The sequence below is a fragment of the Microcebus murinus genome, chromosome 3 (genome assembly GCF_040939455.1).
Source record: "Microcebus murinus isolate Inina chromosome 3, M.murinus_Inina_mat1.0, whole genome shotgun sequence".
NCBI lineage: Eukaryota > Metazoa > Chordata > Mammalia > Primates > Cheirogaleidae > Microcebus > Microcebus murinus.
This window is the reverse complement of record NC_134106.1, coordinates 94,510,491-94,523,330: the sequence shown is the minus strand read 5'-3', so window position 1 is coordinate 94,523,330 and position 12,840 is coordinate 94,510,491. Positions and strand designations below refer to the sequence as shown.

The window sequence follows — 12,840 nt, the reverse complement described above, 5'->3', positions numbered from 1 at the left end:
ACTCCATGAGTTAGAGACTTTGTTCCAGGAACTCAAGCCCAGGCTGCTACACTCCCACCCCTGAACTTTTCCTTTATGTATGTGTGTGTTTACCACTAGCTGAAGTTTCTTAAGGACAGAGTTTTTATTTTATTCATCTCTGAGTTAAAGCCCATCCCTGGATTGTTGATACTCCCCTCAAGAAATATTGATTGAATTGAGTTGTAGAGAATTGAATTTTATGGATTTGAGCTGAACTGAGCAAACATGCAAACCTTGTAAAAAAAATATGTTTATATTTGCCTAGGAATTTTATATTTGGTTTAATAATAGCAACTCGCTCTCCCCCTTTTATTGCTATGGTTTCTTTCTTCAGGGAAATACTATTTTTCATCCACACTTGCTGCTAGTTGGTTCTGACAGAGGTTAGCTCCTGCTCTTTCTTGCTCACTTCAAGCACTATTTGTGTTTGTCTGATGGAGAGAGAATTCAACCCATTATGAAGCAATAGAAATTGTGTGAATGCTTTCAGCTCAAGAGTCGGTGCACTCACAAGTAGGGCTCTCAAACTCCTGCAGACTGCAGACCACTTTGGCAAAATAGACACCAACCACTCTCATTCCTATTTAGGGCAGCCCCAAATGAAAACCAGCCCCCAGGAAATGGAAAGGCTGGCACTGCCTCTGACAGGCTGCAGACAAAACAGTGCCTACTTTTATTAAAAATCACAAACAAAAAACTTAACAGTACCAGAAGCCAAACCATAGATGCTATCACACAATAAGTAAGCCTTAATGCCACAGCCCACAGACCACCTGGTTTTCCAATTGTAGATTACCAGCTGGTACCCAACAATATTTCAAGCATACCCTCATTAAGGGGGTAATAATATTGATAAAAATAATGAATAGCAATATTAACAATTAACTTTGAATACTGTTCACATTTACTCTCTCAGTTCATTTATAAACCAGTTCACATTTACTCTCTCAGATCTACACAGTAAATCTATGAGGAATGTGGGACAGGGATTATTAAGGCCACTTCATCACAGGTGAGTGCTCAGAAGGGATAAATATTAGGTCAAATGCTTCACGATCAGGAAGTGACAAAGCCAGAACTCAAACTCAGGACTACAAACTCTAAACCCCACTAAAGGATAAATTACCAACACACACTACTTGATCATCCTGCTGGTTTGGGACTGTGGTAAACTGAATTATTGTTCCCAACTTTTCACCCCCCCTTATAGAATTATTCATCTGAGCACTTTGCCATATAACTTTATAGTTCCTCCCCCATGAATGGACTGTAATTCCCTGCCTCCATAAGTTCAGCTGGCCATATGATTTGCTTTAGCCAATCAAATGTTACTGAACACAATGTGAGCAGTGGCTTTAGAGGGTTTGCATGGCCTGGCTGGTTCTCTTGCATTCCTAGCATTCACCATGAGAAGATGCCCAAGGATCTGGTAGAAGGAGATAGAGACAACATCTAGCGTAAACCTTCATCCAACCTGCAGAGTGGAGTCAGACCCAGCTGAATCCATCCAGGTCCAGCTGAGATAAGCCAAATGTCAGCCAACTTGCAGACCCATGAGTGAGAAAAATAAATGCTTGTTGCTATAAACCCATGTGTTTTGGGGTTGTTTATTATGCAGTGTTATTAGAGTAATAACTAAATAGTACTGGAACTATGTCCATTTTAGCAGTGGGAGTTTGGTTGAAGGGTGGTGGAGCTATCACCAGGTGCAGAGAAATGAACACAAGCTTTGTGGTCACAACCCTAAGAACTAGCTCTCAAATCTTAGTTCTGCCACATCTTAGTTGTGTTGCTTTGAGAAAATTATCTACCTCTCTGAGACTGATTTTCTTTACCTACTAATAGGGATAATGATACCTATTTTATAAAGTTGCTATATGGATTAAATGAAATATTTTATGTCAACAACTAGAACAAAATAGTAACCATAATTTTCCATAATTGTTTCCTTCCCTTCTTAGATCTGAGTAAAACATCTGCTTGATTTGGAGGATTTTTTCTTTATGATATAACATATGCTAGACTGTGGCCAACTTAGGGTCTGGAAAGATGTCTTTAGCACTACATATCACTTTTTTTTTTATTTTTTTTTTATTTTGGCATATTATGGGGGTACAGATTTTAAGGTTTCAATAAATGCCCATTTCCCCCCCTCCCCCAAAAAGTCTGAGTCTCCATCATGACCATCCCCCAGATGGTGCATATCTCACTCATTATGTATGTATATACCCACCCCCTCCCCCCTCCCCCCACCCACCTGCCCAATACCCTATTACTGTAGTACCTATGTGTCCACTTAGGTGCTACTCAGTTAATACCAGTTTTCTGGAGAATATATCTGGTGCTTGTTTTTCCATTCTTGGGATACTTCACTTAGTAGTATGGGTTCCAGCTCTAACCAGGAAAATATAAGATGTGCTATATCACCATTGTTTCTTAGAGCTGAATAGTACTCCATGGTGTACATATACCACATTTTATTAATCCATTCTTGGATTGATGGGCACTTGGGCTGTTTCCACAGCCTTGCAATTATGAATTGTGCTGCTATAAACATTCGAGTGCAGGTGTCTTTTTTGTAGAGTGTCACTGGATCATTTGGGTAGATGCCCAGCAATGGGATTGCTGGATCAAATGGTAGATTCACATGTATCGCTTTAAGGTATCTCCATATTGCTTTCCACAGAGGTTGAACTAGTTTGCAGTCCCACCAGCAGTGTAGGAGTGTTCCTCTCTCTCCGCAACCACGCCAGCATTTATTGTTTGGAGATTTTTTGATAAAGGCCATTCTCACTGGGGTTAAGTGATATCTCATTGTGGTTTTGATTTGCATTTCCCTGATGATTAGAGATGTTGAGCATTTCTTCATATGTTTGTTGGCCATTCTTCTGTCTTCTTTAGAAAAATTTCTGTTCAAGTCTTTTGCCCACTTTTTAATGGGGTTATTTGATTTTTTCTTCCTAATTTTCGTGAGTTCTAAGTATATTCTAGTTATCAGTCCCTTATCGGATGCATAGGATGCAAAAATTTTCTCCCATTCTGTAGGTTGTCTGTTTACTTTCATGACTATTTCTTTGGCTGTGCAGAAGCTTTGTAGTTTGATCATGTCCCATTTATTTATTTTTGTTGCTGCTGTGATTGCCTTTGGGGACTTCTTCATAAACTCTTTGCCCAGGCCGATGTCTAGGAGAGTGTTTCCAACTTTTTCCTCTAGAGTTCTAATAGTTTCATATCTTAGGTTTAAGTCTGTTATCCAGCGTGAGTTGGTTTTTGTGAGAGGTGAAAGGTGTGGGTCCTGTTTTAGCCTTCTACAGGTGGCTATCCAGTTTTCCCAGCACCATTTATTGAAGAGAGATTCTTTTCCCCAGCATATGTTTTTGTCTGCTTTGTCAAAGATGAGATGGCTATATGAGGATGGTTTTATATCAGGATTCTCACATCTGTTCCACTGGTCAATATTCCTGTTTTTGTGCCAATACCATATTGTTTTAATTACTACAGCTTTGTAGTATAGTTTGATATCTGGCATATTAATGCCTCCCATTTTGTTTTTGTTGCCTAGAATTGCTCTTGATATTCGGGGTCTTCTTTGGTTCCATACGAAGTGTAAAATTATTTTTTCTATATCTGTGAAGAATGCTGATGGGATTTTAATAGGTATTGCATTGAATCTGTAGATCAGTTTGGGTAGTATAGACATTTTGATGATATTGAGTCTGCCGATCCACGAGCATGGTATGGATTTCCATCTGTTTACATCCTCTGCTATTTCCTTCCTCAGTGTTTCATAGTTCTCCCTGTAGAGGTCTTTTACCTCTTTGGTTAAATATATTCCTAGGTACTTTAATTTCTTTGTTGCTATTGTGAAGGGAATTGAGTCTTTGATTTGGTTCTCAATTAGATTGTTGTTGGCGTATATGAATGCCTCTGATTTCTGTGTATTGATTTTGTATCCTGAGACTTTACTAAATTCATTGATCAGTTCCAGGAGTTTCTTGGTTGAATCCTTGGGGTTTTCTAGATACAATATCATATCATCAGCAAAGAGTGAAAGTTTGATCTCTTCTGCCCCTATTTGGATACCTTTGATTCCATTTTCCTGTCTGATTGCTGTAGCCAAGACTTCCAGCACTATGTTGAACAGAAGTGGAGATAGTGGGCAGCCTTGTCTGGTTCCAGTTCTAAGTGGGAATGATTTCAATCTTTCCCCATTCAGTATGATGTTGGCTATGGGTCTGTCATATATGGCTTGTATCATTTTTAGGTATGTCCCTTCTATGCCTATTTTCTTAAGTGTTCGTATCATGAAAGGGTGTTGAATTTTGTCAAAAGCTTTTTCTGCATCTATTGAAAGAATCATGTGGTCTTTGTTTTTGCTTCTGTTTATGTGGTGAATTGCATTTATAGATTTACGTATGTTGAACCATCCCTGCATCCCTGGGATGAAGCCCACTTGGTCGTGGTGGATTATTTTTTTGATAAGTGTCTGGATTCGGTTAGCTAAGATTTTGTTGAAAATTTTTGCATCTATATTCATTAGGGATATTGGTCTGTAGTTTTCTTTTTTTGTTGCATCCTTTCCTGGTTTTGGTATCAGAGTAATATTCGCTTCATAAAAGGTGTCGGGGAGGTTTCCGTTCTTCTCGATGTTGTGGAATAGTTTCTGCAAGATAGGTACTAGTTCTTCTTTGTAAGTATGGTAAAATTCAGGTGTGAAGCCATCTGGACCGGGACTTTTCTTTTTAGGGAGATTTTTAATTGCTGTTTCTATTTCAGCTGTTGAGATTGGTCTGTTCAGGGAATCTATTTCTTCCTGGTTGAGCCTAGGGAGGCTGTGTGTTTCTAGAAATTTGTCCATTTCCTCCACATTTTCCAGTTTGTGTGCATAAAGATTTTTGTAGTATTCATAAATTGTATCTTGTATCTCTTTGGGATCAGTTGTGATATCTCCTTTTTTATTCCTGATGGAGCTTATTAGAGATTTCTCTTTTCTGCTTTTCGTTAGCTTAGCCAATGGTGTGTCAATTTTGTTTATTTTTTCAAAGAACCAACTTTTTGTTTTATTAATCTCCTGAATAGCTTTCCTGTTTTCAATTTTGTTTAGTTCTGATTTGATCTTGTTGATTTCACTTCTTCTGCTGGGTTTGGGGTTGGTCTGTTCTTCTTTTTCCAGCTCTTTGAGTCGTTTCATTAGATTGTCTATTTGTGATCTTCTTGTCTTTTGGTTATAGGCATTTATGGAGATAAACTTTCCTCTCAGAATTGCTTTAGCTGTGTCCCAGAGGAGTTCATAACTTGTCTCTCCATTGTCGTTTTCTTCATAGAAGTTTTTTATTTCTGTCTTGATTTCTTCATTTACGAAGTAATCATTTAGTAGGAGGTTGTTTAATTTCCACGTTTTTGTGTAGAAATGTGAGTTTCTGTTAGGGTTGATTTCTAGTTTTATTCCACTGTGATCTGAGAAGGTACATGGTATGATTTCTATTTTTTTAAATTTCTTGAGATTTTCTTTGTGTCCTAGGATATGGTCAATCTTAGAGAATGTCCCATGAGCTGATGAGAAGAACGTATATTCAGTGGATTTTGGGTAGAATGTTCTGTAGATGTCTGTCAGACCCAATTGTTCTAGAGTTTTGTTTAAGTCCATTATTTCTTTATTAATTTTCTGTTTGGAGGATCTGTCTCGTGCCGTCAGTGGGGTGTTGAAATCTCCGGCGATTATGGAGTTGCTATTAATCCATTTGCTTAGCTCCAGTAAGGTTTGCTTTATGAATCTGGGTGCACCTAAGTTGGGTGCATATATATTTAAAATTGTTATCTCTTCTTGTTGGACTGTGCCCTTCACCATTATATAATGACCCTCTTTGTCTTTTACTACTTTTGTTGGTTTAAAAACTAAATCGTCTGAAATTAGAACTGCCACACCAGCCTTCTTTTGGCTTCTATTTGCTTGGAATATTGATCTCCACCCTTTTATTTTTAGTCTATATGCATCCTTGCAGGTTAGATGTGTTTCCTGAAGACAGCATATACTTGGCCTGTATTTTCTTATCCATTCAGCCAGCCTATGTCTCTTGAGTGGAGAGTTTAAGCCATTCACATTTATTGAGAGAACTGATAGGTAGGGTAGATTACTGATCATTCTGTTGGGTTGGATGTTGTTGCTATGATTTCTGTCTTGAGCCACTGTAATATCTGGCCTTTAATATCTTTGGGTTTTGGTTGTTTTTATATTCGTGGGTTATTTTTATGATGTTCCGTGCATAACGCTGTTTTAAGTACTTCTTGTAGGGCTGGTCTTGTCTTGGTGAATTCTCTGAGCCTTTGCTTGTCTGAGAATGTTTTTATTTCTCCTTCATATACGAAGCTTAGTTTTGCAGGGAATAATATTCTAGGCTGGGCATTGTTTTGTTTCAAAAGAGTGAGAATGGGGCCCCAGTCTCTCCTTGCTTGTAAAGTCTCATTAGAGAAGTCTGATGTTATTCGAATTGGCTTTCCCTTGTATGTTACTTGCTTCTTTTGTCTTACAGCTCTTAGAAGGGCCTCTTTAGTTGATACTTTGGTTAGTCTGATGACTGCATGTCGTGACGTCTTCCTGTTTGCGTTGAATCTCCCAGGGGTCCTCTGAGCTTCTTGAACTTGTATATCAAGATTTTGAGCAAGGCTTGGGAAATTTTCCTCTATTATATCTTCAAACAGCTTGTCCAACCCTTGAGTGTTGTCTTCTTCCCCTTCCTGTAACCCTATGACCCTCACATTAGGTTTCTTCACATAATCCCATAGCTCTTGTAGGCTTTGCTCTTTTCTCTTGTTTCTCTGCTCTATTTCTGTGACAGATTTATTTAATTGGAGGGTGTTATCTTCAAGCTCTGAGATTCTTTCTTCTGCTTGATCTACCCTGTTCTTGAGACTTTCCACTGTATTTTGTAGTTCCTTGAATTGATTCTTCATTTCCAGGAGTTCGGTTGCACTTTTCTTCAATGTGTCTATTTCTTTTCTCATATCCTGGAGACTTTTTGTGGTTTCTTGGTGCTGGTTGTTGAGTTGTTGTTGCAGCTGGGTGAGTGTTCTTATGTTCCACATACGAAATTCCTCTTCTGTCATATTGGTTGCCTGATTTTGGTCGGTGTCTGTTTCTAGGGGGCTGGTGCTCCTCTTTGGGGGTGTTTTTTCCGTTTGGTTCTTCATATTTCCTGAGTTCTTTCGCTGATTTCTTCCCATGTCGATCAGTTGTTGTTTCTTTCCTTAGGTTATTGTTTGGGTATTCACACACCTTGTTTAGTTTCTGAGGCGTTAGGTGGTGCCTGTGGGTGAAATTGGACCACTCCCTGTATATTGAGTCAGTGGGTGCCGTGGAAAGGCTGTGCAAGATGCTGTCCCTGTCAGTAGGTGGCGTTTGCTTGGAGAAACAGGTTATGGTGTTGATTTTGAGTCCTGTTATCAGCTCTCGTTCTGGGCGGAGCTGGGTTGGGTAAGCCTGCCCTCAGGCCGTTAGCAGGGGTCAAAGTTCTGTTCTCTGCTTCCAGGGAGAGCTGTCAGGGTGGGGCTGGAATGGTCCCGCTCAGCCAGAACGTCTGGGTGTGGGGGTGGGGCTGTCTGAGACCCGCAGTCTGCAGCAGGCCTCGCTTCTTTCCACCCTCCCCAACTCCGCAGCTACTCCTGGGCCTCTGCCAGCAGGCCAGACCACAAGCCACCAGGCCTCCCCGGACTATGATGCCGGCGGGGAGGTTCCCTGCACAGGAACGCCACCTGGGTTGGGGGCACAGCCTCCTCCTGGGAGGAGGGTTGCCCTCTAGGACGCCGATCCACCCCTGGAGGCACACAGACCTCAGTAGGCTGTTCACATATAACCCTTCTGTGCCCTGGGCAATGCTAGCAGGGGATCTGGTCTGCAGGTCCGACCTCTGGGTCCCAGAGTTCAAACTGTATTCCCACCAGGGAGAGGATTTCCGGTCCTAATTCACCCACAGGGAGCCCAAGCTGGGTCTATGTCTCTCAGCCTCTGAGTTGGCACCGTTTTCCTGGGAACACGGTGCCAGCAGCACCTGGGAGGGCGGGCGGGGTCCCAAACGGGAAGGTCCCGTTCCCTGGAGGTGCCTCCGGCTGGTGGCTGTATTGTCTCTCTGGGCAGCCGCGGGTAGGGTCGGCGGAGGGGGGAGGAGGCAATATGGCGCCTGCCGCGCGGCTTGGGTCTGTGCACACGGAGGTGCCCGGAGGAAGTTGGGAACCTGGTGCCACGTCTGCTACAGGCTCACCGTTGGCAGGCGGTGGCAGTCTCTGGGCTGGTGTCCGCAGGTCTCTCCACCCGCTGGGGAGCCCACCAGCAGTCCCGAATGCAGGGAAGGGGAAACAGCAAATCCACCTACCCTTGCCGCTGGTCTCTGGGCTGCTCCGGTGGTCTCAGCCTCCAGTTCTCCTCCGCAGCCTCCTCCCGTGGAGTCTCCCGGGGTCTCAGGTACCCCTCCTTCCGGCCCTTGTCCGCTGTATGCTCGTCTTCTTGCTTCTTTCCTCTAGTTTCTGCTAGAATCTGTCTTTTCAGCAGAGACCCTCTGTCTGGCAGTGTTATTCGTCCGCCATCTTCTGTTCTTCTACATATCACTTTTTGAACACCAGGATTTAATCAGTGCTTGTTTAAAGTAAAAAAAAAAAAAAAAAAAAAAAAAAAAGGAAAAAGGGAAGAGAAGAGAAAGAAAAGAAAGTAAAGGAAAGAAAGGAAGTGAGGGAAGGAAGAAGGAAGGGAAGGAAAAGAGGGAGGGATGGAGGAAAGGAAGGAGAATGATTATTAAAATGCAACTAACTCACATAGGGAAAAGTGCTTCCACAAGTCCTTCCTGTCATTGCATTTCTCTCAGATCTTCTGCTACAATGCAGAGACTTCACCAGATACTCGTGCAGAGGATTGTGAAATGTGAGAAATGAAAATGGGGAAATTGAATATTTTGCTTGTTGTGATTGGGATCAAATTAATCATTGACTAACCAATAGTTGAAAGCACCTGGCTCCTAGAACTGCTTGCACCCCATCTGTAAGCACAAGGCATAAGGCTGGAGCTCAGCAATGACATGCTGATTGGGTATATCTGGGCTTGTGCCATAGCCTCTCTAGCAAGAGGATCTCAGTGCCCTCCAGGTCCAGAACTCTATGATTGTGGCAAGAAGAAAAGCACAGTGATAAACATCATAAGCAGGTGGTTCATGGGCTGGTTGACTGAAAAAAAAGTTTGTGTATTATATGATAACATAAATGTTTTTGTTTCTGGCACAGATTACTATTTTTAACAATATTCAATATAATGGAGGCATCATATTACCATGCATTGATATATAATCAGCAGAAGTTGACCCCTTTCTTTTCAATACCAACAGCTGATCTTTTATTTTGGACAATTCTTGTGATGCCCTTCCTCTCACTAAATATATATATGTGTGTGTGTGCGTGTGTGTGTGTGTGTGTGTTTTGTGCCATACCTGCTACGCATTAAGGATTCAGAGATGAAAAACACATCCTTTCTGTGTTCTCTGTTCATTCAAGTTATTCATGAGTTTGGATCAATCATTTTTGGCTCATACAAACAAGCAATTTCCCCAATGCTGATTCACAATTTCCCTTTCTTCTCAGGAGGGTGATGAATCTTTGGGAATAATTACAAATATTCCAGCAGTTTTTGACTCTCCACTTTTATCCCAGTCCCTCCCCCATGCAATAAATGGTCAGTTGAGGTGTTTTTCCAGCTCACAAATGTTTTCCCTTTTAGCCCAAGCCGCATGTGCTCTGGTCCTAGCTAAATGATTCAGGGATACAACACAAGAACCATGCTGAATCAAATATATTCTCCTATTCAAGAAATTGAAATGTGAATCCAGAGACACCGAGATAGTATAGCAGGTGGCTGAGTAACAAATACCCACAAAATTTATTAAGGCAACAATGTGCTATTTCTCATGAGTCTGTGAGTCATTCGGACAGTTCAGCTGATCTGAACCAGGTTCTGTGTGGCTCACTCAAGGTCTGCAGTCAACTGCAGATTGGATAGGCAATTCTTAGATAAGCTTTCTCTCATAACTGGGGGTTCAGCTCAGAAATTTGGGATGACTCTGTCTACTCTATGAGCCACATCATCCATTAGGCCAGCCCGGGCATAATTCTCATGATAAACACAGGAAGCAAACGAAGAAGTGGAAATCAGCAAGTAATTATTCAAGTTTCTGCTTACATCGTATTTGCTGCTGTTCCATGGCCAATTTCAGGCTCAGAGTGAGAGGGAACTACGGAGTTAAGGAGCAAAGAGCACAGATAAAATGAAGTCTTAAACTGGGACCATTAGTGAAATTAACCAACCACCAACTGGACCTATGTAGTCAATAACACTAATAGCAATACCCTAGAGAGAAAGTATATGGGGCTCACCACAGAGTTCCTTACTCTGATTTCTGTCTTCCTAAAATTTGAATATGTAATTCTTTCAATTATATGAAATAGCCCAGAATTCTTCCAATAAATCTCCTTTTCTGCTTAAGATCACCAGTCAGCTTCTGTTAGCTGCCACCACAAATAATCATTCATCATTATCATCATCATCATCTATAATGACCTTTAACTAAGATACCACATTTTGTCAATTCTATATCCAAAAATTTCTCATATTCATCCTTTTTTTGACACTGTTACTGCCTCAATTTGGACTTTCATCTTCTCTAGACTGAACCATTGCAATAGTATTTCTGAACTAGAATATTAAGCCATTGGACCTGAACCCCACTGTAAATTGGTTTCTGGTCTTTAGTATTCCTCAGTTATACTATTTGGTTTAGTTATTGCATTAGGCAATTTCTATCAGATGTCCCACACCATACCTTTTCAAAGGAGAACAAGTTGGTGATTTCTATAAAATTTAGTGAGAGTTAAGAAGCTGGAGTACTATTCAGCTCTAAGAAACAATAGTGATATAGCACATCTTATATTTTCCTGGTTAGAGCTGGAACCCATACTACTAAGTGAAGTATCCCAAGAATGGAAAAACAAGCATCACATATACTCACCAGCAAACTGGTATTAACTGAGTAGCACCTAAGTGGACACATAGGTACTACCGTAATAGGGTATTGGGAGGGTGAGATGGGGGAGGGGGGCGGGTATATACATACATAATGAGTGAGATGTGCACCATCTGGGGGATGGTCATGCTGGAAACTCAGACTTGTGGGGGAGGGGGAAAAGGACATTTATTAAAACCTTAAAATCTGTACCCCCATAATATACCGAAATAAAAAAAATAAAAAGAAGCTGGTTGGTGGGTTTTTTTCTCACTTTTTTCAAATACTTACATTGATTTTTGTAAATAAATATTTTTACAACATATTTTGGTTAGCATCCTATTTGAGGCCTCCCAGTCTCTATCTGTATAGTATATAAAAATAAATAAATAAACAAATGGCAAGGAAATTTTCCTTTTAGAAATATACCACTCGTGAAGTCTTCAGTAGAGAAAATAACATTATAGTGTTACCTTAACAGTAAATTTTATCTGTCCAGCTCTATGATCCTGATCCAACAATGTGATGATCTGTTTGTGTATGGGAATTCAAAGATTGCATTAAAATTTAATCAAGGATGAGAAGAGAAGGGACCAAACACACAACTAGAAAGATACAGGAACAGTTTGTGTGAGACAGGGAATGCTCTGACCTAGTTTTTTGTGGTTAATGATGAGTAATACTTGAAACAGTGGGCATTTATATGTTTAAAGAGCTTGTTTAAATTCCAGGGACTGCTACAGTTGTACAACTGATACAGTCATATCATGTATGAAACAGTCTTTCCCCTCAATATATGATGAAAACTATCGAGAGAGAGTTTATGGTGCCCTTTACAAAACAGAAGTTTTCATCTCCAAACTCTACCTTCATTTAGCACTTTTCTGGATTGGGGCAGGGGGCGTTTATTCCAAAGAGTATGGACTACAGCAGGGGTTGGCAAACTAGGCTTGCAGACCAAATCCCACCCACTACCTGTTTTTGTATGTAAAGCTTTATTGGAACACAGCAGCCTTCATTTGTTTACATATTGTTGATGGCTGGTTTTGCTTTACCTCAGCACATTGAGTAGTTGCAACAGACACCATATGGCTCACAAAGCCTAAAATATTGACTAAAGCCCTTTCCCAAACACGTTTGCTGACTCTGGTCCAAAGCTAAGAGGATTTGCTTGGGGTCAGCAGATACGTGTTAGAATCTAAGCTCTGCCAGTACTAAAGATGTAATATTGAGCAAATTAATTACCTTCTCTGAGCCTAGCTTGTCTCCGTGTTAAACGGGAATAATAACCTTAGCCTCATGGAGATGTTATGAGGATTAAACAAATATGTGAAGAGTTTGGCGCAGAGTAGACCTCACAAGTATTCATTGTTCCATCCTTCACCCCTCACCTGCCACATCCAATTGAGCTGTAGAATTCCAAACTACAAAAAAATGTATTTCAAAAAAGTTCACCTATGAAGGAGAAAAACTTACCCTTTTTATGATTCTCAAATGGATGCAATTTTTTAGTTTTCTCTTTCATTTTCTTTCTCTTGATGTACTTCTAAAGAAATGAAACAAATAGTGTATCTACCAGTGTGGGTAAGACTTTGCCTTACAATGTTAGCGCCAATCAGCACATTAAAAATGCAGATGTGGCTCCAAGTCATTTAAAATCGATGCAGTTTGAGGCTCACAAAATGATTCCCCCACAGTTCAAAATGGAATTCGCTTGCACCTAAGGTTTATCATTCATAAATTTGTATTAATGCTTGACGATTCAGTAATAAACTGTGTCTCCCAC

General features: G+C 40.7%; 1 long non-coding RNA gene across 1 annotated transcript in view; it reads right to left on the bottom strand.

Moving 5' to 3' along the window:
- The window catches only part of LOC142869988 (uncharacterized), a 228,720-nt gene extending 219,783 nt beyond the window's left edge, over nt 1-8,937 (bottom strand). The window contains exon 1 of the long non-coding RNA XR_012918513.1: nt 8,824-8,937. This is a non-coding gene — a long non-coding RNA (uncharacterized LOC142869988). The remainder of the gene's footprint in view (nt 1-8,823) is intronic.
- Nucleotides 8,938-12,840: the final 3,903 nt, after the last annotated feature.